This window comes from Pezoporus occidentalis, unplaced genomic scaffold, assembly GCF_034315485.1.
Source record: "Pezoporus occidentalis ecotype Australia unplaced genomic scaffold, CSIRO_AGI_Poc_V1 ctg184, whole genome shotgun sequence".
In the NCBI taxonomy this organism is placed as follows: Eukaryota; Metazoa; Chordata; class Aves; order Psittaciformes; family Psittacidae; genus Pezoporus; species Pezoporus occidentalis.
In genome coordinates, this window is record NW_026913683.1 from 365,944 (window position 1) to 388,137 (window position 22,194).

The 22,194-nt window shown below is 38.6% G+C and overlaps 1 long non-coding RNA gene across 2 annotated transcripts in view; it reads left to right on the forward strand.

Moving 5' to 3' along the window:
* Positions 1–1,505: 1,505 nt before the first annotated feature.
* The window catches only part of LOC134162222 (uncharacterized), a 44,240-nt gene continuing 23,551 nt past the window's right edge, over positions 1,506–22,194 (forward strand). The window contains exons 1-2 of one of the 2 annotated variants that reach the window (XR_009964258.1): positions 1,506–1,763; positions 4,187–5,854. This is a non-coding gene — a long non-coding RNA (uncharacterized LOC134162222). Of the gene's footprint in view, positions 1,764–2,993; positions 5,855–22,194 lie in introns of those variants that run through there. The other variant, XR_009964257.1, reaches the window with a different exon arrangement.

The following is a 22,194-nucleotide window of genomic DNA, read 5'->3' on the forward strand; positions in this document are numbered from 1 at the left end:
ACAAATCAGAAAGGACAGATAGCTACAACAAGTCTTGGAGAAAGCATCAAATGAGTACCAAAAGAATTCTTTAATAGAACAGTTTTCTTTCATTTTTATGTTTTGGCTAATCCACCACATTTAACAGGTCTACTAACCGTGTTTTTATGAATGAGCAATTCCATGGTTTATGGGCATTCTAAACCATGCTGTAGGAAAAGTGTCAGGGTCCCAAAATCTGCTGTGCACAGTTCATATCATGGCCTAACATCAGTAAAGACATAAAAGAGCATCTTGCAGCTACTGCAAAATTGGACATGTTGAAGCCAATCCCCACCCCCAAGAATGTGTAACTCTTTCTCTACTAGACAGATCAGATTTAAGTTCATCAGGGAGTTCTCTTCCTTATGAGTGTTAATTCCAAGCTCATTTGTGAATTTATCCATAGAATAAATAAAACATGAACAGCAGAGGTAATGTGAGTATTCACCCAAGGTGTGTCTGACCATCCTGAACCAAAACAAAAAAAAAACAAAACCAAAAAACCTATGGCAGAAATGCTATCTTCTTCTAATACAGCCAGTAAGACGTACTGGTGGCAGCAGTCTTTATCAAAGAGAATCTCCATTAGAGCTGCAAACTTCTTTTATATGGGTGACCATCAGATGATCACACTTACCAGTCCTTTCAGGCTGCTGAACTGAGTTTGAACAGGCAAGTGAGTTTTCTTTGCCTGTCAACCAGCAGTTGTAGTAATTGTCCCAGGCGCAGTTGTTCTGAATAAAATCACAGATGTTGAAGTCTTCCTCTGTTTTGCTGCTGGTAGCAGAACACGACTTGCTGCAGCTGATTTTCTGGTGCTTTCAAGCTGGTTTTGAGGGCCATATAAAAATAAGTTGTTTATTTAGCCCCAAGTAAGCAGAGAAGAAGGAAGTCTTTTGCACAAATGGTGAAGATCCTCAATCCAGTCCCTTTAATGTAGCAGAAAGGAGTCATAAAAGTCTCAGTTCTGCAGCAAAAGGATTCCTTTGATGTAGACAATGTGGAATAAGCTGTATAGAGAATGTGGAATAAGTTTTGTAGAGGTCTTCTGAACTCCAGTACACTGTGTGCTGAGGAGAAGGGGTTCTAGATGGAGGTGCTGTGATGTCCAAGCAGCGTCCTGGCCCCTACAATCACTGGGGGGGACCTGTGTAATTCAGATAGTCCTCTGCATGACTACAGTAACTTCGCAGTCTTACTAGAGGCTTCAGAATAACTCAGGCTCTGGATGCCAGGAAAGTCTTTTAAAGACACTTTAAACCTAACTTTCTAATCCCCTCGCAATAATTTCATATATATTAAAGATGAAAAGGATCTTCACATCACCCATATTCCTGAAGCAATTCTAGCTCATTCATGCAGAAAACCTCTCAGCATCAAGTAGACTTTAAATGAGCTGTGTTGCTTCCTTGGTTTTCCACTTCATTCAGTTTATGTTCAGTGCAGCTACTCTGAGCTATTTATAACTGTTTTCATTCCTGGTTCTCATCTAGTAGCTCTGTTTCAAGTGAGTGGGAATATATTCTATGTGTTGTTTTGAAGATTTTTTTTCCAATATTTAGAGTGTGACGTATCTTTTTCTAATCCCACAGGTAAAATCCAGCCTCTAGGAATGCAGCTGCTCAACCTCCCTTAACCTCAGACCCACCTACCCAAATCTGCATAGAGCCAAGACCACACGGGCAAGGGGGAGATGAACTCATGAACTCATGATGAAGTTCAGAAGTGGCAGGTGGCAAGAGGTCCCAGATGTCCTACTGGTCCATTGTAGTTTAGGGTTCAAATAGGCTGGGCCATTCCCTCCCTCCCATTACTGGGAGTTCAGATTAATCAGTAACTCTGATTAGTCCTGTTTATGTGGCATGAAAACAGCACTCAGGCCAAGAGAGACCTCTGTAGAGGACTCTGGCCGTATCTAAGACAGCAGAGGAGTACTAGGATTTTGATATGAATCGTTACCATGTCTAAAATCTGATGAGATGTGTTTGTAGCTCAGTTCTGACCTCACCCATTTACATTAATTTTTTGAAAACTTGTCCTTTCATTAGCAAGTATGTTCAAATTGTAAATTGCTGCTAGCCAGCTGGAACTGACCCACTTCAGCTTCTACAAAGAGGTAGCTGCTAAAGCATGTATTTTCCACTCACACTTCAGCTTCAAACCTGATGTGCACTTCTTTCTTTTCCCCTCTCTCTTCTGTGTCTCCAGCAGTAGAATGATCCACAGAAATTACTTGGTCCATGGGAATTTCCATGACATCGTATTACTTGTGAACACAAAAACTTTCCCAGAACTAGTTGGCCCTGGACCATAAAAAGGGTATAGAGGGGGTCCCTGAGATAGGAAGAGTTTGGTTTATAAGATAATGAGAAACAACAATTAAATGCCATAGAGAATGCAGTGTAAAAATTCATTTACATTCCTGCTGCACAGTAATTGCCTTATTTCCAGCACCTGTAAGACAGCAGAATAATTAACACAAAACATCAAACCCTTTTTTACATTTTACAAAATATGCTGGTTTGTGTCAGTAATAGGAAGGGCAAGAGGAAAAAAATACCTCCATCAAGCTGTGCTTCCTGGTGTATTTAGTGTACATTCAAGTGCTTCCTGGTATATTTAGAAACAACCAAATGACAGAAAAATATGGTTTGTAGTTAAGGTCCCTTATTAACACTTTGTCTGAGTGCAGAATAAGGAAATATGCACAATTCTGCAATGAATAAATGAATATTTAACAAATCTGAATGAAGATAAATTGAGGAAATCCTGTTACAAAGACAAACAAATACATCTTTATTCTTTATAACATAGGCAATAGCTCCACACTGCACATGACAAGGTATGCTTTATGTAATAGGGTGGATATGTATTGCTAATTATTTGGAATACAGTTGAATTGAGAAAATGTATTCTTAAATTTCCATAATGGAGGAAGGCAGCATGTCTGAGGTTACTCACATTTTAGATTATTATTACTGAAGACATTTTTTACATCATTAGTTTTTAATATAGATGTTGTTTGCTTCCACTTTACAATTTACTCTGGTTTGGAGACTGAAGATGCAACATGTAGTTGCGTCGAATGCAGGTTCTGTTAGAAATATGCAGGTATTTTACTGAATTTTATACATATATCTAGTAGGAAAAAAAAAACAGTTTTCTACGTTCATTGAACAGTCCATTTGTTCCAGTGTTTTTCTATGTAAGAAAAGCAACATAACAAATTCAACATACTAATTTTGTTAATATATCTATTTGGGCAACAAATTTTTCTTTCTACACTTTTATCAAGAGAAGATAAATATTATTGGAAGTCTGCAACAAAGCTGTAACTGAGTGCAATTCTTCCCCTGTCCTTTACACCCCTATATAGATTCATAGGGTTTTTTCCAAAAGAGGAGTGTGTCATGCTGCAGATGTAGTTTGTATGAAACTGCCATATAAAGGTTGTCCACTAGGTGGTCCATAAAGACATACTTAAGAACGCTGGTTCAGGTTTTCAGTCTTCATATTTAAGCATATACAAATAAATGCAAATATCTATTTTAATATCATATCATCAGTTAGCAGCTATGGCTAAAATGAGTGTAAACATTTTGCTTCCTCCTCCCATATTCAATATGTATTCATCAAAGATAAATAATCTGAAGAATATTTCATATGAGATTCTACTATGTATGTAAGCCGCCAGACTTCTTAAAAAGCAAGTCAATCAAGTGATTTCAGTAGGGTTACTCACAGAAGTCAATCCTGTGTATGTGAAGAAAACCTCATTTGCAGCTCACATACTCCATTTCTACTCCAGGGATGCCAAATACTTGGAAGTAATGCATTTCATTGGAACTGTAGTGATGTTGTCAAAAGTAAAAGTAAAAGTAATAATAATAATAATAAAAAAAAATCCTAGTAAAAAAATAGCATTGGCATAGCTGTAAATAACAATACATGGCACTGACAGGATTTGGATTGCAAGCACAAGGCTCATTTTGCTTCGAGACAGGTTTAGATTAAATCTGGGAATTTACCATATGCCTGAATCTTCCTATAGAAGGTGGAACACCATCAAAACTCAGTTGGTGTGCAGCTACTGTGAGATGATTACAGCAAGTGGCTTCTCTAGACAACTAGTTCATGCAGAACCACTTCTGTTTGTTATTCCCAGACTTGAAAGAAGCATCATCATTACAGATGACATGTGCAACTGAAGAAAACTCCATTCCATGAATGTCATGGAACAGAAGACGTTCTAACAGCATTCCCTATCAACCTGAGATGTATCAACAGCAATAATTTATTGTGGGGTGTTTTTTTTTCACACTGAGCTTTAAGGATGATAAAATGCAAAGAAAAAATACAGCGCTATACACCTGCTGAACGGGTAATGATTATAAGAACCAGGTTAAAATGATGATGTCTGTTTTTCACATACGCCGGGTGATCTTTACATTAAAACTTTCTCATTATACAGTAGACATATTTTGCAAGAGTTTAGAAACTAAATGTAAAAAATTAAACTTTTCAAACATTTTTAAAAGTTATATTCTGTGATAAAAAGAGGAACTATGAGTCCATGAAATAGATCTGCAGTCACTATGCACTTTTTTTATGTTGCTGTAATTTTTAGTGCCATCAGGGTAAATTTGTAAATGCATCGTACTAATTTCCATATTCATTTTTTACTTAGTTCTCATTTCATGTGTGTGAAGTATGATTCCATTAGTCTTCAGTGACTCATAGAAAATATATCATGGACTGTGTCTTTTTATTAATGAAAGAAAAAACAAGAATGAAGTTATAGAGTGTAATGAGGTTTAGAAATGAATTTGCTTCATCTTATAGCAGTTCTGCAGATTCTGACAAGATTGGCAATTCTAAACAGTGTGTAGCTTGTAATACAAACTATGCCTAATGAAAAAATGATGTAATCAAAAACTGTAGAAAGACGGGAGACTCAGTATTTCTCTCTTTCCATATGAGAGGAGGCTTCTTCCTATAAACTAGGGAATTTAGTTAGGTATTAACAAAGTTAGCACTGTAACAGAGAAACTGATACATTATTCACAGAGTAGGAGCAGGGGGAGAACAGGTATTTCCTTCTTGTTGCTGCTTCTGTTACTGAGTTTAAAAGTTCAATTTAGCTACAGTATTTTCCAAAAATGCTTTACAAACTAAAAGGGACATAGCTGCTTGCTCCAGTGACCTTTTGGATAGTCCAAACCGGCTGTTTGATAGGACATAAAAATTTAATACAAGCATTTTGGACACCAAGCATGCTATGTGATCCTCTGGGTAAAGTTTTGGTTGGAAGAATTATTTAAATTGGCATGGAGTCAAGACTAAAACCTTCATATAAATTAAAGAAGATAATAATTTTCATAACTTGCAGTTTATGACAAATGACTGTGTAAAGCAAAAACATGTAAAAATCGGAAAGGTAAATCCAAAAAACCAGTTTCAATTTTTGGCATCCTGGTAAAACATACTCAAGGCAAAAGTGTCATAGGAAAGATAAAAAAATACACAAACCACAGGAAAAATAAATAAAAATGCTTTCCCTTTTTTTTTCTGCAGTAGTGGCGATACTTCCTATTTGTTCAAATCTTTCTGGAGTACAAACAAATATGGCCTTTAATACAACAGTCTTTTACACATTAAGCTTCTAACAGCGAATTATCCTCCTACTCCATCTTCTAATTTCCTCTTCCTGTCCCATATATAAAACAGCTGGGTGTGGTTGTCCGATGAGACCAGCTGCTTTGGTCTCCCAGGCTTTTTTACCCCTTCCTGCCTGTTGCAAGAGCTCTGCTCAATTTAGGGGAAAAGGAGGGAGGTGAGTAATTTTGGGTTTGGTTTGTTGGTTGTTTTTTTGTTTTGTTTTTTTTTTCCTATGGCTGTTTTAGTCTCAATGTTTTAAGCCTCTCAGAAATCAAATTAGTGCTATATTTATTCCATGGGAAGAATAAGAAGAAAATACAGTAAGGAAGGAGCAGTAACTCAAGAGATACTTAGAGAGAAGTTCCAGAGCTGAAGCTAGCAGGAGGTTCTTTGTGACTTGCTTGGGTTTAGAGTGAGGCAAAGCTACTTCAGCTAGATGACAAAAGGTTTTCAGCCAAGCTGCAAAAGTTTGAGAGCTATGGGCAATTCCTCTATGAAAACTAGACCCAGTCTGAATGTGAACACTAGGGAGGTCAAGGCAAAGAGAATCTTCTCAAGTTTATGACCATAGGGGCTAGTACTTATGTGGGGTAGTTCACTATGACTATTGAAATAGATAGTGGCAAGTGCTTAAAATAGAGTAAGAAGGAAGACTGTACTGAAGCTATGCTGAGTTTTAGCTGGTGGCCACGTATCTGTTAGGTTTCAGTGATGCCAATAAAGATTCCTTCCTTGAACATGGGGAGTCAAACAAGTCTTTAGTTTTGAAAAGAGGCTGAGGTATGTTGAAAGATAAGTTAATTCTGATATGCAGAAATCCCACAGAAAAAATGGAGGAGAGAGAAGGAGAGTCCTTCTAAAGCATCAGTTCAAGAAATAAGGCAGTTGGGATATGATGATGTCAGTGATATTTGGGGTACAAGGAGGTAAATATTTATTTGAACATATGCACTGGAGAATGTTAAGAATAATGATGCATGAAGGGAATGAAAATGGAATAAGTGGCTGTGAGATTTGTCTAGGGAAACCATCACTTGAAACTCTAATGACATTTTTATTGAAATGTGAAGAGAAAACCTGTACTAGAGAGGATCTTAGCTGGAAGCAGGATGAAAAAAAGCTCCACCTCTGTGTAACAATATTGACAACACAGGATGATCTTAGAGATGAAAGAAATCAGTTGTGTTTCTGTTGTGTTTTGGAGCCTGAGGGGGAAGTTTGGGCGGTGGTCATTGACTGGCTGGAGGAAAAAGCTGAGAAGCCTGTGCATCTGCAGTAGACACTATATGGAAGAGACTTGGGTAATCACCAAAGGCAAGCTAATAAGAGGAAACCCAAGTCATGCTCTGTCAAACTTCTTTCTGGATACTGTGCAGTGAAAAGGGAAGTAGAAAAAAGCAAAGATGATCTGAATTGAGGTCCCTAGAAACTGCAGTCCAGAGGCTTATTTGTGCTGGAAGAGGTGTTCTGCTGGGGCGAGACCAAATGAGGGAAGAATAGGTTTCTGGTGGGGAAGGTCATTCTGGTCACAGGCTTTTGCCAGAGACATTCTTGAGTGCAAGAGCGGGGTGGAGGAAGCAGATGTTTGAGGGACTTGGCAAAGTGGACAGAAATGTTGAGGCTCAGAAGAGTTAGGAGAGGAGGAGGGAGGGAGCGAGCAGCAACAGAGAGAGGTGCTTGAGAGTATATGTGGACTTCTCTGCCTTTTGCTGATCCTAGGCAAGCCTTGTCCTTTAGAAATGTGAATTAGTAAGTAGTAAAAAGAATGCATCCAAAATATAACAAAGCAACCTAGCGACATCTGTCTGGAAAAGTAATTAGAATCAGAAGGGTAATTTTATAACTGTCAGGGCAACAAATTACATTGGCAGTGGAGGTCCATGTTAGGATATGTGGGGAAAGAAGGAATCCTGGGAACGCTGTTTCATTCCTGTACTTCCCAGCAGACTCCCATTGCCTGAGGCTGCAAATGGAGCAGAGAGAAGGAAGCCCTGGCAGCTGCAGGCAGTGGAGAAGGTAGAACAAAATTGTCACTTAAAAAAATAAAATAATAATTTAAAAGCTTATAGAAGAGCACACAGTTTTTCTTGGGGAGAGTAGTCATTTATTCTTGCGCCTATGAAGCATCCAGCCAAGACAGGGTGTCCTAGATGTGGGTAAAGCTGAATAAACAGGGTTGCAGCTGATTTGTTTACCTCCACAAAATTAGAGAAATATGGCCTACCTACATCATACAACTGTTCTTCACATTTTTATAGCCTATATTTCACAACATGAACATACTATTTCCTAGCAGCATGTTTTCCATCAAACATAGATTCCCATTTTATGAACTCTCCCTCATTTTAGTAAGAGAAACATGATTTGGAAAGAGTTCTCAGCAGAAAAGCTAGCTCTGTCAAACACATCTGTAAACATTCAGCTCTGCTTCACACAAGGGAGTTTCATCTGTGAATGCTGCATCTAGCAGTCAAATGCAGCCATGAGGCAGGATATTCTCAGCACCTATTTATAGAAGAATGTATAAAATACTATCGACTCTGCCACATGTGACTAAAGCCACATGACCCAAATCCTGAACTATTCACATGAGCCCATGCAAACAGCAGAAGCAAAACAAACAGCTTAAAACCCAACAAAATTGAACATGAAAGCACCATCAGGAAACATGACAGTGAGTCCTGTGTCATTTCACATTTCATGCGACACAAATGCGACACCTTATCCCTTAGTTGCTAGACATTAATCAAACATACTGCCACACTTGAAAGGATAATGCTATCGAAGAAGAGAAGCCTTTTGTATATTCACTTTGTATTCTTTTAAGAACCGCAGACCAAAGTAATAAATGGCATCTTAGACCATTTTTCACACGAGGAGCCAGTGTGTCATACAAGATTTCTTACTCCATACTACACTGTCCTTCCATGTTACGCTGCTTGTTTTTCAGCACCAGGATATCCTTTATTATGTGGCTTTCTTTTAAAGATTACTTTTGAGCAAAAGAATGGCTTTGCTGAGCTGCACTGCTGTTAGCATTTTGTATTACAGAAGCAGTTCTAACAGCTATGTAAGCATTTTAAATCCCCTCTTCCTTTCCTTCTGACTTTGCCCCATGCTTTTCCTAGAAGTGTCACAATTCCTGACAGCTCACAGTAGAGCTGGGAAGAAGTCCTGGTTTTGCTCCTTGAGAACACTTCCAAGGGGTTCAACCAAGTGGTAAAGTCAGATTTGAACAGAAAAATGTCTGTTCTATCGATCTGTTTCGGTGGCTGTGATTTGTAAAGAGCATAGATGGGGCAAGAGCAAAATACTTCATTTTTATTCCAGTTCTCAAATGCTTAAGCTGTGATGAATTATGTCTTTGCAAACTCCTTTTCCTTCATCACCACCACTCTCGCCAGTGTCCATGCTGCCCTTCCCCCGTCCCCACCTTCCTGTTAAAGACAACCAGGTTTAAGGCTGGAAACTTACCAATGCATGATGACATCTCTGCAATCAAAGTTTTCAGTAAAGGATGATACGGTCCATGATCTGGGTAAGAATTGCTGAAGCTTGTCTCTTGTTTTAGCCTGGTGATCTAAAGCACAGTCTTGTCCAATCAGTTTGTATGCTAGGCAAGTTAGGATGACAGCATGGGTTCAGACTTTAAATACAGCCAAGACTGGGATGCCTCTGGGTCCTTCTTACTTGCATGTTTTTTGGGTGGTATGGCTTCTTCAGAGGGGAACTGCCCCAAAAGAGATATATGGCCTGACATTTAGCAGAGTGGCAGGCAAGCCTGCAGAGTCTGCTGAAACATTTGTGGGAGTCTGGAAGCACTTTAGAGGCTGATAGATAAGAAGCTAGAAACATCTGAAGTTTTGAGGAAGAAAACAAGATTTATGGTGACTATGAAGAGCAGGAAATCAAAACTGTTAAGAAATCAGCTTCAGGTCATCATGAAGTTCTGATCCCTAGTTTCACATTAAGGAACAGAGTACTACTAGAAAATCCTGCCTGTGGTAATAAATAAAGTTAATAATTAGCTACCATATACTGCTTTTCATCTATAGATTGCAGTGATAAGAAGAACACAGTGAAAGTCTAATTTATTGCAGCTAAATAGTTGACTGTTAAACATTTCTTTTTGCAGGACTGTAAATTCTACCTGTTGACATAAGCTCAATCTTAGCTGCTTTCTGGACTGGACTGCTTTATCGTTTAGAATGAACTCCATGCAGACATTTTGAAGAGTTATTGTTTCTTGCAAGTGTATTATGAAAAGGAGAAATCCCAAAGGAGCAAAAGAGAAATAAATTGGCAAAAGACTTTGGCACTAATTGTAACCATGACCACGTTTATTGTTATACAAATCAATTAGGACCATATTTTGTGAGTCTGAATTGAGGAAAACAGAATTTTTTTACTGCAAAACTTGGTCCTAGAATATGTAATCTTTTAACCACACCGTCTGTCTAGCCCTATAGGAAACACCGTCTTTAGTACAATCTAAAAATGTAAGATCACATTGCAATGTGTAACTGCTGTACATCTTTTTAATATAAGTAACAATTCTAAAGTGCTTGTTGAAATAAAATGTGAGATTTTTCTTTTATTACTTCAAGGGTTTGGAATTTGCCCTATATTTAACCACGGATTTTGGCCTTGACTGTGAAAAATTATTGATCCTTTGTTCTTGTTGTTCCAACTGAAAACCTTCCAACTGAGCCTGGGGTTCATGCAGTGAAGAGCAAATTTGAAAATCAAGTTCTTTACAGTTGCCCAAATTACTGGTCACTGCTGCAACAGATAAATATATATTGTAACAACGCATGTGCTCAAGTTACTACAAAGAATTACTGCAAGCATGAAGGCATGTAAGACTAGGGCAATGTATTATATTTTGAGAGAAATCCAAAGGATATCCTTTGGTGTAAGTTTCTTTGTTTGAACAATTAATAAGGATATATGTCCCTAAACACAGATGGAAGCTACACTTGGAAGCAAGCCAGAACCCACATGCTTAGACATATCTGATGTCTCAATGCGATCACAGAAAATAGACTGGTGACTGTTAGCTGTTGAATCTTTTCTTTAGAGACTTGTGGAATAAAAGGAGGCAGACGGAAGCATGGGTTAAAGTCTTTGATTTATCTAAGTGGTATTTTTGCCAGATTTCTTTTTCAAGGCTGATGAGAGTTATATGAAAGTTATATGAAGAAGTGTATGTCCTTTTTAAGTTACATATGACAGGGATACTGACTGATGACAATGCTTATGTATATTGTGACCTTGAACCAAAGACAGCCAGATGTTTTTGGAAAGTTTGGATATAAATGTAAACTTTGAAGCCCTGAGTCATCATTAGTGTGATGAAGATGTGTTAATGTACTTTGTACGGAAGCACTTCTTCAAAAATTAGATCAAGGACTTTCCCCTGCCACTCAGTGAGGACATCCTGGCAACCAAAATGTTTGGACTGATAAGGACAGCAACAAACAGGCTCTGTTTTCTTTTTAAAGGAAGAATAAGGTGGAGAGGGTGAGGGTGACAGGGATCTCATGGGAAGCAGAAGCTGTATTTCTATAGCACAAAAGGAGAAGGACTCCAAGAGGAGGTGCTGTTCTGGTGATCTTTTCTGGGGAGTGCGGAGAAAGGGAACTTCTAAAAATAGTAAAATAAGATCGTCCAGTACTGGCTTTTGTTACTATCACCCGCTTGAGTTCTGCTTTCAGGATTTATTATATCACTCTTAAATCTCTTGGAGTCATTACAATCTTGCCTTTCATCTAGTCTGTATATAAATAATTGATCATCATAAGGATTGAAAACTGTGGAAATGAAGACAGCTTAACACAGATATTCTTTATGACATCAATTACAGAGGGAATCATTTGATGGTAACAGAGAATATTTCAAATGGTACAATAATGCTAGCTCCTAAAATTACTTTGTATTTGAAATGAAACGTGTACACTGATTGGTTCTGTTGCCAGTTTATGGAGAAAGTATATTATGGTTCAATGAAAAAGATAGTTAATTATCTGCACGCAGGGCTTGCTTCACCCCTCCCCTACTTCTCTTTTACACTAGTGTAACTCTATTGAAGGCAGCTGTGTACAGTGCATTGGTGTAATGTGGCGGTGAGTCAGGCCTATATTTTGCAAGTAATTTATTGCAAGCATTTGGAGTACTGAGAAGGGAAACATTCAGGCGTGTTCGCTGCTGAGATTTAAGCTCCCTGAGCGTGCATTCTGTTGGCAGCAGTCACGTGTGCTGGGCCAGGGGTGTCGCAGGGTTAAACACTGAGTACTACAACAGTAGCTGAGAACATTTATTGTATTAAAATCTGGTCACATGCTAAAATACTGTAAACAGCATCAAGTGCGTTGAAAGGAAGTCGAAGTTCAAGTGGTTTTTTTTTCTTTTTAGGTATTTAATGTAGTGTTGACTGATGAATTTATAAATTTGGCTTGACTGGAGAGGACACTTCCTCTCACTTTTGTTAGCTCTCGTGTTAATACTTTGTGTCATTCCACTGCTCCTGTGTGCAGGCAGTGGGTGGTTTGGACCAATATTCAAACTGAAGGGAAATGCAGCAGTGTTTGTGCCATTCTAGGAAGTGCACAGCCGTGTCTGGAGGGTTTGTCTTCTGTGCCTTTAGCTTCTAGGAGCATGCTAAACATGTGCAGAGCAATAATGCCATCTTATTTTATCTGTCTGTGAAAAGAATGTTATGCCAAAACCCCACAATACTTCAATCTGGGTGGACAAGTAATAGCGACTTTGTGGTAATGAGTACTGAAAAAAAATTATCTTAGGTGTAATGTGTTAAGAGTTTGTTTTTTATATGAGCCACTTCTAGAATTAGACAACATCAAACAGAAATACTTCATGTAATTGTTTTATGGTGGACAGTCCCAGGAAATGGTAGGAATTGAGTTGCAAAAGCAGAGTTAAATAGTGAGCTTGAGTTCCTGTGCATTTGCAGGCACTGAAGAAGGACCCAATTAACATGAGTGAGAAAAGCATTGCTGAGCTGTGGGTGTGTTTCATGTATTTTTCAGGACAAGTGTCTCTAGTTTGATTTAAGGTGTTATATCTGTTCCATTGCTATTGAATGTGAACTCTTTTGCGACAGGGCTGATGATGTGGTTATATGTTGTAACTACAAAGTCTTGGGAACTGGAATGAGGGTTTCCAAAAACACTTCTGTTCCTGGTGAGAGCTAAATATCTGCATTTATTTTGCTGAGGATCCAATTCAGCAAAATACTGAAGTGTGTGTTTTGAAATCACATCTTCAAACTGAAATATTTCAGTACTGATTTTCCACAGATACTGTGTGAATAATTCGCATAGAAATTTTGATGGCTGTTCTTTCTTTGCTTTGACTCTTGACCGCATTATCACAATAGGCCCTAATAGGTCTTTTTCTTACTGTTACTTACCCTTTATAGGGCATACCCCAATCACCTGCATTACTTACACTGTCCATGTACTAGTATCAGTAGGTACAAAACGGTTTGCAGGCAGAGCTGTGCAAGGATATGCAAAAAGCACTTAGATGCCTTTGAATGTGTTAGTGTGTTATGTAAGGAGTTTGAAGGAGATGCTTGATTTTTAGTGTGAAACATTTTGGTTTGATGTGATACTTTATGACATTGTCTTAGGCAAAGTATTCGAATTGTCTCTTTCACAAGTGCAGTGGCACAGGATTTCATCAGACATCTGCTTCCAAATAGGGTTTTGAAAGGCCATGAAAGATCATTGCCTCTCCCAATTTAGTGATGCTTGTAGGGCCTGAGAAGAATGCATTCATGTCACTGAGGGGTAGGAACAATGACCTACCACTAAATGTGGATAGGTTCAGCATGGAAGACTAGTGCTTGCTATGCATTTATTTCCTATATGAAATATTTTTTATTCTGGGTTGTTTTTTAGAATTATTCTTCCTCTCCTCCTTTCTTTCGTATCTTAGTGGTGATCACATCTAGCAACAGCTGGAAGAACATATATATTGCATATTGACCTGTTGATTATGCTTGTGTGAAATCATACATGCTAATGAATATCATTAGACTGTTTTTGCAGAAGCTTTTGTGACCTTATTATTACAGACAGCATATCATTGTAGGAAAAAAGGAAAAGGAAAATAAAAAAGGTAATAACAGTGAAATCTGCATGCAGCCAGGCATAGCAAATAAGCTGACATGTATTTTCAAGATGCTAAATTAGCAGTGCTGGCTATCTAGGGGATCAAAAAGACAGAAAGAAAAGGGAATTTGGTAGGATAAAGAGAAGTTCAGAGACAGACTGAGCAGCAGAATAGGTTGCTTTAGCTGGAAAGAAAAGTGCTACTACCATATGGTAGCGGCCATTTTGAATATCACTTACTTTTGTGTTTTGCAGGCCAGGCTTGCACAAATCAGAATCTGAATAAATTTCCAGGTTTTGATACCAATCAGTTGTGTCTAGGTGGTTCTTAATTGTAATTTTAAATGCACATGATTAATGGTGTGGTTTTCTTTCCAAGACTTTGTGATGGCTTTAAGTTAATGGGAACCACAAAGTGTAATACAATATCTTGTTGATTTAGACAGTAGTTTATTTTCTGTATTTCTGCATTTGAGATACACTCAGGTATGAAGAACAGATGTGCAGATGTTAGACTGGTGTGTAGTGTGCCCAGAGGGAGAAGTGTAGGTCAGTGATGATTTTTAAATCAGTTTTCTTTTTGAGGTGTGATTACAGTACCTTTAAGGGTTATCTTCCTGAAGCTTCTAGATGACATTTCTAAATTGCTGCTGAGAAAATAAGCCCTTCAATCTCCATAATATCAAAAGGAAGCTGTACCTAAGAAGTAAATGTAGGATCTGTTCCAGCTGCTGACAGATGTAATTTTTTTTTGCTATTTTGGAAAATGTTCAAAGTAATTTTTCCATTGCAAATTGTAGCAGTTTCCTCTTTGAAAACAAGTATAACACTTAAAGTTGTCATCTCAGTTACTGACTTCTGCAACTAAAGGAGTAAAGTTAAAGGTGAGGAAGCAATTGTTCAATTGATTATGAATAGTGGTGGACATTCATATTATAAGGACATATACAAGAAGAAATTTGAAGAGAGAAAGCAGGGTTTGTCTATGCAAATTCAAGGACAAGTTATATCTGGTGATGCTAAGTATTCAGCTTTTTCAGCTATTCACTGAAGCAGCTAAATCTGATTGTAATAATGCAAGCTTTTTATGTCCTTTAGTAATTTCCAACCTTGGATCTGTGTGCAGTTTATGAAACACAGCATTGTTTTATCAAATGCTATGGTGTATGTGAGCACAAATCACAAACTGGGGCACTAGCTAGACATCTACTGCATTAGGTTCTGTGCAGATGGGATGAAACCAGTTAATTGTTGATTAGTTAATATAGCCAGGGCTGCATGTTTGCCCAGTGCAGTTGCAGGCTGTACAGCTTTCTGCTGCCTGGGACCACATGCAGTCCTGAGTAGCTGAAGATCTATTACTCATTGAAAATTTGCCCCATCTTAAAATAATTGTTAGCTGACACTCCCAAGGTGGGTTTCATGTCATCAGCTTCAGCTGCCTGCAGCTTATTGTGCTGGAACTCGTTCTGAAGTGGAGGGATGAACTAGGAGTACCCCAGCAGTGCTTGATCTCTCCATTAATGCTAAAGGGAGGATGGACAGTCAGCTCAGGTGGGACTTCTGTAACTGTTAGACACCTGAAATGAGGTGAACCTCACCCTGTCCTGGTAAAAGGGGACCAGACTCACAGTATTTTTCATGCTCACCTTTTTTTTTTTCCAAGTGTCCAGCTTGTTTTAGACCCTTCCTGCCTTCAAGGACTGATTGCTTTCCCCTTTCCATTCAATACTTTAATGATTACTTGGCTGTCTTATTGTGCAACTTCCAGCCTCCTGGAACCCATGGGCCTTCAGGCAGGAAGTTATCTTTTAGCAGGTAACTGTGCTGGTCAATATTTTCCCCATCAGCAATTCTCCTTTTCTGTGCATAAGAATGGCCTGAAGCCACAAATTTCCACGTAGGTTCTTCTCTGCTACAGCCTCTATATTTTATCTTCCTCATCCGTACTAAAAAAGAGGAGGTGGGCAATCATGGGTATAGTCCACTTCACAAGGATGTTTTAGGCTAAGATTATCAATGCTTTTAAGACAGTTGGAAAACCTGTGAAAGTATAAACTTTGGCATCTACTGTAGTGTTCACTGAGAGCTTCTGAAGTTGGACAATGTAGTTCTGCCAACAGCTTTCACATTTAGAAAGATGTGACCCATCAGTAAATTCTTGTATGAAGTTAATTCAACAAAACATTTAACAGTTTGATTGAACTCCTAGACCGATTGGGCTAATAAGAACTTTATCTCTTCAGCCAGCTCTTGCAGCCCAGGTTGCCTACATAGCTACATAAGAATGCAACTAATACTGCTCTAAAGAGGAAAACTGAAGTACTGCATGGAAGAACTCTTGGAATTGCTCTGTTTGCTTCGGTTCCTTTCCCGTTAAAATCCTCGGAAAAACCTGTTCTTGACTTTAAGGGGAGCAAAGTTAAACTAGCAAAGAATGTTTTGAAAATTCCAAACTAGAAATTTAATCTTTGGATTTAACTATAATGGCCCTTGCAAATGGTTTTCCAAAGCTGCACTCAAAATAAACGATGTGTTAGTTACTAATAAATGGTCCTTGGAAAAAGCATGTATTACACTTCCTTTGAAAAGTGACTTATTTCTTATGGTGGGTTTCTGGTTCAGCTGTCTCCCCAGCATGCTGGTTTAACATTTTCTTCCTTCTAGGAGTTTGTATAAACCATGTAATTTGCTGTGTTGCTGTACAGCAAGACATGTGCATCTGTGTGTAACAACATGAAGAACATAACCTCAGACTTACTAGCATGGTTGTCTTCAGATTGAAAAATACTTTCTGTAGGTTCATTTCTTAGAATCAGCTTCCTGATCTCTTGCTTATTAAATCATGTAGTGTTTATGAAATAAAAGACTCCCAGGCTGTCAGTCAGAACTGTAAAGCCTTTCACAGACCATAAATTCACATTCCAATAGTTATAAATAGAAAACACTATTGCAATGGTTGTAAAACTCTCTCTGTGATGATTGTGTGTTGTACTGCACCAACAAATCAGAAAAAGAGATGGTTGGGATACTGTTGTCAACATCTTTTTGCTCAGAATTTCCATCGAGCCAATAAGTGAGCTTGTGCTGATGATTTGTAGTATCTGTTATCACCTTTCATCAAACTCTGAGGAGAAAGAAAATACAGGATACTCCAGATGGGAGTCTGGTACATGTGCGCTGAGGAATCTGTTCGTGTTTCCTCTGATTGTTAGTGAAGGACAGTGGGGGTGCTGCTCCTTATTGCATTATTTTTTGTACTAATGACCATATCCAAATGGCTTCTGTTAATGTGCTGTAATTTACAATTCTTTTGGGATAGACTATTCATGTTTTCACTAACTGTTACTGCTGTGGTATGCTTTACAACACTGTAGATTAAAAGCTGCAGAAATTACTCAGCAGAAGAGTGTATTTCCTCCTTTTAACTGGGATCTGATGTTCCCCAACTTTTCCTTTACTTTTTTTACTTATTACTCTTAGAATAGGTCTCACTAGGATACTAACTTCTGCAATGTACTGGTTAATAAATGCTAATACAATTTTCTGAACATGTTTCCCAATTCAGTTTCTTGCTCTTTTATAAAAAAAAAAAAAAAGTATTTGATATTGAGAATTAAATCTGCAACATGCTAAGGGTTAGGTTTTTTTATTTCTCTATAACTGCTGCTGTGGAATGGTGTCCACTTTGGCTTTGGGTATTCAACTCATGGATGATTCAGATTTCTTTCATCCATCAGCCCCAGAAGAACATCTGTACCTGAGTTGTAGGACTAATGGCAATCTATCAGAAATGGTAAAAGAATGACACAGACTGTTATGGGATGGGCTGTCCAGCTGAGAGATAAAAAAGGCAACATAACACAAGCTGAGATAAAGAATCTGGGCAAAAGTTCATTAGAAGATGCCCGACTACGTGAGACCAATGATCGGTGTAGCCTGCTTCTGTCTCCAGCAGAGGCAGTAGGAGAGCAGGATAGCATGCAAATTTGGCCACTTCCAGGGTACATTCTCATGCTCTCAGCATAACAGTTTGTGCATTAGGGATGTTAGAGGCCATGTATATTATTTCTAGTGTTCAAGGGTCCTTTCCTACAGATTTGTCACATTTCTTACTTGAAACTGTTGATACTCTGCCTCTAGCAGCAATTTCCAGAGATTCACTATTCACTGGTGGAAAGTACTTTGATCTGAATTAAATCAGTCTCCTGTTTCAGACACAGTTTCACAGTGTCCCCTACTACTTTTCCTAGCATTCCAGGACTTCATTCTGTTTGATCCTGCTTGCATTCCGCTATCCACTTTTTTTTTCTGATACTATAAACTGTGTTCATACCTCCTTTTTAGCTTTCCCCTCTCAGTGGAATGCTCCTAGACTGTGTAGTGTAGGAGACACTACATAGATGAGATAGCTGTTCCTTCCCTTTCCTTTTTATGCCTTTGTCATCAACTGGTCCCACTAATCGCAGGATAGCTGCCTGCTTTTGATGTTCAAAGAATGCTTTACTATCAGTTTAGGCATCATTTACAAGTCACTCTTAAAATTCTGGTTTAACTCTCTTTATGTCCTGTTTACATTTGAGCTGCTTTATTTTATGGGATTTTTTTGTCCTTACTTCAGAAAGCTTTCTGCTTTGTTTTGATGTTTCTTGACTTTTGTTTGGGTTTTTTTCATTCTGATAGTGAATGTTGAAAGTTTCCTTTGCTTTCCTATTAAGCCATCTATGCAGAGGTGGTTTGGACCGCTTTGGTTTTTTCATGGTTTGTGTCACACATTACCTCGTCTTCTAGTACAGTGTATTTCATCCCTATCAGGCTTTCATATCCTTACTGGCCTTTGAACTAAGCCTTTCAGAGTTTTTGGAGGGGAGAGGTGGTGTTGGGATTTACTTTTTTATAATAATTAATTTTTTCAGCATATGTTTTTTTTTTCTTGAAATTGAATAGCCACGGACTAGATTTATTTGGCCTTCTCCGTTTTTCTAGTTTTAAGCAATATTGTATGATGATCACCAATACAGAACACCTCTCCCATTACTAGCTGCTGTCCTGTGCATCAGCTGAGACCAACTCCAATACATTTTTTAAGTAGCAGGCATTTGTGTGTCAAAAAAAGTAGATTTCTGTATCTTAATAAAGCATTAACTCAGTCTGGTGAGGTTAATTGCAGTCTCTTTGAATTTGTACCTCACCTACATTTGCAGCTTCTCTAATTTCTTGAAGCTTTTCCTGAGCCAGTGATTCTGGCATGGCCCTCTTCAGAGGGTTGGTGGTACAGCTATGCTATTATTAATGTCCATGCTTTTCACCCACAAGGATTCCACTGCATTTCTTTTCCTCCCGTAATATTTTTCTGCTGTCCCACTGTATAATATCCTTTACATACAGTGCCTCTCCCTGACCTGCGTGTCCTATTCCGTCTTTCCTATCAAATAGGTAGTACCACATCTCATTAGTTGTCCTCTTTCCCTCACACTCCAAGAAACCTCTTCTATCAGGTTGGTTTTTTGTGCCAAGCCTTTTAGCTCCCTCCCTTAACTTTTTAGGCTTCTTGAATTAATGTAGAAATACTTCCAGGTATTGTTTTTACACCACTGCTTACTGTTGCCCATGCAATTCAGTAAGCATGGTGGCAGTCTAATTTACCCTTCCTTATTCACACAGAATCTGCTCCTTGTTTTTCTCCTGATTCTCAGAAATGCATTGCACTTTAGTTAGGACCACCTCATAGGTTGCATCAGTCTGAATTGAGTATTCCTGCCTCTATTGGCTTGCCCGCTGTTTTAGTTCTCCATAGTGATGTGCTGGTTTTCACCATGAACAGGCAGCCCATGCAACCTACACAGGTTTCCTCTGTTTTATATGGGTCCCTGGTTCCCAGCATAGCTAAATTCCTGCTGTCTACATCATCATCTCTTCCATGCCCTGGCATTCTGGATCTTTTGTCCTTTGGGCCTCGTACACGGCTTTTTAGAGGCTATTACTGTGGAAGTCCTGCCCAGCTCCTTTTCAGTAGTCTGATTTTAACCTTCACAACCACCCTTTTGTGTCACAGTACCAAAGTGGCCAGTGACTATAGGCTTTTCCCCTGCAACCTGGGTCCTTTGTGAAAATTCCTACCTTTTCACCTGATAGACATTGGCATAGAGTCTTCTCAGACATCAGAAACCCACATATCTGGGGTTGAAAATAATCTCCTACTTTGAACTAGCTTTGACAATTTCCTTCTGGTACAGAAACATCTTGAGCATGAGAGGACAGTGGCAAAGACTTACACTGTGGATTGAGAAGACAACACTGAATCCTTGTATCAGTTTCATGAAGGTAAAATGAAGGTCAATTCTACAATCATTAATTTCATAAGCATCCTGTATGAGCTGCTCAGTTCAGCTAATACTGCGACACCACCAATAATAGTAGTTTATGTTTGCACTTCCAAAAAAGCCTCATACCCAGATTGCCAGGCATTAGCCTTGAGCAGTGTCTTCCAATAAACCCAGGCTCTGGGCTGACAGTTGCAAAGGACTCGCTGACTGGGGCACATGAAGTTAGTTACTATCCAGCCTGTCCTGGCTGGTACAAGCAGCAGCAATACCAGGCTTGAAGGAAAGACATATTCAAGGGATCTCTGCAGGAAAGCAGAGATTCACCACTGCCAAAGGATACTGAGGAGGAAAAAGTTTAAAAAAAAATGCTTCAAAGAACAAGAAAAAAGGGAAAATGTCTTCATTTTCAGTATGGAAAGGAGCATTTTTGGTAAAATTATGGCAAATCTGTGCAAGACAGATGAAGAAAACAAAAGTCGTGGGATGAAGCTGGACATTTGTTATTGGGAGAAAAAAGATAGAAATGTACTTGGAATTAGGATGTATTTTCATTGCTAACAAAGGAAATTTTAGCTCCTATGAACCTACATCATTAGCCGCACTGGAAGCAGAGAACACAAAACCTGAAGAAATTTAAAGATGATGCAAATGTTTCAGATTTTCATTAGAGAAGAGAGTCTCTGCAGACATTAGGGCTTTCAGAACATAAACACCTTTGGTGCTTCAGTAAACCAACCCAAGCTTTGCCTGACAGGTGAAAGATATTCCCTGTGGGTCATTTGTGCTCCTGTCTGCAGAGTTGATTGAGTAAATATGCACCAACAAGGAACATTCTTATACTCCGTGTCTGGCATTTGCTGGCTGATATTTTTAACTTAAGTCAGATACAGTTCGATAATGTAACTTGCACGGCTTGGCAGTATTCATCAAATACGGAAATGACTTTGATAAATACACCTTGCTGCATGTTCAGTTTTTAGCAGCAGTCATGTTACATTTTAAGTTTGAAGAACTCAAATGTAGGCTTCTGGGAGGGTGTTAAATCACCACTGGATAAGATGTCTGTTGCTGGAGACAGAGTTAAAACAGTTTTAACTGTAAAGTCTGCCTGAAGTGCCTGTAAGGTTTCTTTAGGTAAGGTGCAGGAGATGAGAATTCAGAAATTTTCTGCTCTGAAAAGTGTAACGCTTTTTTAGCATAAACAGGTATTTTTCATGAGTACTAGATCTATGACAAGCCATGCAAGTTTTCCTGTCTGAGGGCCATGATGCTGGTGGGCAGCTTGGTGGGTGATGGGCAGAGTGTCCAAGCTCTAGGGACAGACCAAACAGGACCTTTCATTTCTCCCCTCTGCCGACTGTTTGATCATGTTTTGAATGTAACATGATAGAGATTTCTCTGACAAAAGTGAGTCTCTAAGTTGTCTCCTGCTTTCTCTAACCAAGTGAAACTCAGTGCAGATATTTGTATCAGCATTCGAGATCTGCCTCTTGACACATCCTCATTTTGGCCCCAGCTATTTTTAGCTGTTACATTAGTGACGTTATCAGGTCCATGAACACAGTGATTGTACTTTTTTTAAAGTAAAGATTCAAACTAGCCAATGATGTGTGAATGTTTGGGGGGTTTTAATGATAATTTTCACATAACTGGATTTGTATTTGGATCACAAAACAGAGATGTTTTGTGATCATATTTGGGTGAAGAAATGGACAATGATGCCAGAAACTGAAGGGAAAACTGGCTGTAATATCACAAGCTATAAAGAATTTAGGTTTGGTACAGCTCTGTAGTAATGCATTACACATTTCCTGTGTGGGTTGATGTTTGCTAAAACCTTTCACTTTTTGTTAATGTTTTCATGGATTTACAGCAATTACTCAGCTATTTAAAGGGAACAAAATGTGACCCCCATTAATCATAACTACTCAAATTCAGCATGTTCAGTCATAAAGTTTTCAGTCACTGTTTTCACTTTCATCTTTATTCATGTTTTTCAAGTTAGCCATGATTCGTAAATTAACATTTACGGCTATCATGTGGTGGTATCC